Below are 2,657 nucleotides of genomic sequence, written 5' to 3'. Positions count from 1 at the left end.
TATTTTACTATTTTTTGTAGGGTTTTTTTTTTTTTTTAAATCAAGTAATCTAGGACTAGCACTGTTTGCTAGACCTGGCATTTGCTCGGTACATAAGGTTCAAAGTTTCCTTTCCTTTTTTATTTATTTTATATTTTGCAATGTTTTTTTTCATAATATTTAAGTTTTTCCGATGTTTAGATATTTTTCTTCGGTGAAGCAAGAGTTTCTTTTCATGGTCCCTGATCAATTTTTTAAACAGTTGGAACACCAGTGGCACTGTTGACTGCTTTCTAGGCAGCCTCTTTAGCTTGGTGGGCTTGTAGTACAGCTACAGCTTCATTAACCTTAGAACGCAGAGACTCTGGAGACTCAAGCATATGAAGTAATTCTGAATTATCTATCTCCAACAACATGCCAGTGATTTTACCAGCAAGAGTAGGGTGCATGGCTTGGATAAGAGGAAACAGCCTTTCACCCAACATTGGCTTTTGCTCTTGGGGGGGGCAGATGCCAACATGGAAGCAGTCAAAGGTTCCTGACCTTGTACATGAACAGCAGGCTGTTGCATGGTAACTTGTGGCTGTGCATTAAGATGTTGCTGAGGATTGCGGACTCCTGCAGCATATTTATACTGGGGAACGAACGGTGTGGACAGCAGGAGTGGCTGCTGCAGCAGCAGCTGCAGGATGTGGACCCATTGTTTGTGTTGATGTGTTAGCAACACGCTGTGTGGACATGACTTGTGGAACCTGTGAAGAAGCTGGTCTCATAGTACTAAATGGTGGTCTAGGAGCGGCTGAGCATATAGCACCGGGCATATTTTGGAATGGATGTGGTCTGGCACCCTGAGCAGTCCAGCGAGGACTTGGTCTTAGTTGAGCAATTTGGCTAGGAGGATAGTACGCAGCACAGTTCTGAGTCTGTGGTACAGCTGCCATGAAGTAACCTAAAGGAGGTGCTGGCTGGTAGGGGTTGATTACAGGGTTGGGCACAGCTCATACACTTGCCATTCTCTGCATATACTGGTTAGTGAGGTGAGCTTGGTGCTCTTCTTTGTGCTGAGCTAAAGCTACATAGAGTGGATTTGTAGCCACAATTCTACCATTCATTTCTGTAACTGCTTTAGTGGCTTCTTCTGGGGAGGAGAAACATACAAACCCAAACCCTTTGCTTCAACCACCTTCCATCACAACCTTTGCACTAGTGATTGTAGCAAATGGAGAAAACTCTTTCCAGAGACGTTCATCATCAATACCATCATCAAGATTTTTCACATAAAGGTTAACACCCTGGTATCTGGTGATCCTATCTTGCTTCATCTGCTCAAATTTGCACTTCAGTTCTGTCTGTCATTCCACTTTTTTCTGAGCTCAACCAATGTAAATTTGTTTTCCATTGAGCTCCTTTCCGTTCATCTCATCCACAGCTTTCTGTGTATCTTCATGCCTTTCAAAGCTTACAAATCCAAATCCTATGGATTTCCCACTTTCATCAGTCATTACTTTCACACTTAAGGCAGGTCCAAACTTGCCAAAGAGTTCCTTAAGGAGCTCATCATCCATGTCTTCTCCAAAATTCTTGATGTAAACATTGGTGAATTCTTTTGCTCTAGCTCCAAGTTCTGCTTCTCGTTCCTTACGAGACTTAAATCATCCAACAAATACTTTGCGATCATTTAGAAGCATCCCATTCATTTTTTCAATAGCTCTTTCAGCTGCTTCTTGTGTCTCAAAATGTACAAATCCACAGCCCTTGGAACCATTTTAATCACAAACCACCTTACATGAAAGTGTGTTACCAAAAGCAGAAAATGTATCATACAGTGTTTTATTATCAATGGATTTGTCCAAATTTTTAATGAATATGTTGCCCACTCCACTTTTACGAAGTGATGGATCACGCTGAGACCACATGATGCATACTGGCTTGCCCTTTACAACATCAAAATTCATGGTGTCCAAAGCACGCTCTGTGTCAGCCGGCTGCTGGAAGTTCACATATGTGTAGCCCAAGGAGCAGCGGGTAATCATGTCCCTGCAGACCCGGATGGAGAGGATGGGCCCCGCTGGGCTGAACTTCTCGTAGAGCATCGCCTCGGTCACGTCGGGGTGTAGATCCCCCACGTAGAGCGAGGCCATGGGGTAGCTGGGGGTGCTAGGGTTAATCTCGGCATGGCTGCCCGCAGGGCCATAGGCCGCAACCTTTCCTGAGAGGAGAGCGAGTGCAGGGGCCCGGGGCTGGAGCCGGGGGGGAGGGGAGCGGGGGCAAGCGCAGAGGGACAAAAATCAAACTGAATCGACGACTACTCTATGGCCAGCCACAGAGCCGGGTCGCTTTCACTGCTGCCGCGGGGAGGCTGGCTGCTGGCTGGGAGAGAGGCTGGCGGTGCTGGGCGGGTGGACAGGCGGGAAGGCCTTGGTCTCTGGGTTTCTTCTTGGAGCTGCTGCCGGGCCGCGGGCAGGCAGATTGGTCTCGGCTGCTTCACTGGGTTATTTTATAAAAGAGGAGGAAGGAAAAAAAATAAAAGTCTCCGGCGGAGGAGACGTGGATTTTTTGTAAATTTTGGGGGGTTTTTTAGAGGATTTTTTTAGATTTTTGGGGGGGATTTTTTTAATAATAAATGTGTGTTCTGAGCCCAGAGCACACACTCCGCACTCTCAACACTAACTGCCGGG

The 2,657-nt window shown here is 46.1% G+C and overlaps 1 pseudogene; it reads right to left on the bottom strand.

Annotated features, from left to right (window-relative positions):
- Positions 1-202: 202 nt before the first annotated feature.
- LOC125363885 lies at positions 203-2,141 on the bottom strand (annotated as a pseudogene).
- Positions 2,142-2,657: the final 516 nt, after the last annotated feature.

This window comes from Perognathus longimembris, chromosome 15, assembly GCF_023159225.1.
Source record: "Perognathus longimembris pacificus isolate PPM17 chromosome 15, ASM2315922v1, whole genome shotgun sequence".
In the NCBI taxonomy this organism is placed as follows: Eukaryota; Metazoa; Chordata; class Mammalia; order Rodentia; family Heteromyidae; genus Perognathus; species Perognathus longimembris.
Note: the sequence above shows the minus strand (reverse complement) of the source record. Positions and strands in the feature narration are given on the sequence as shown.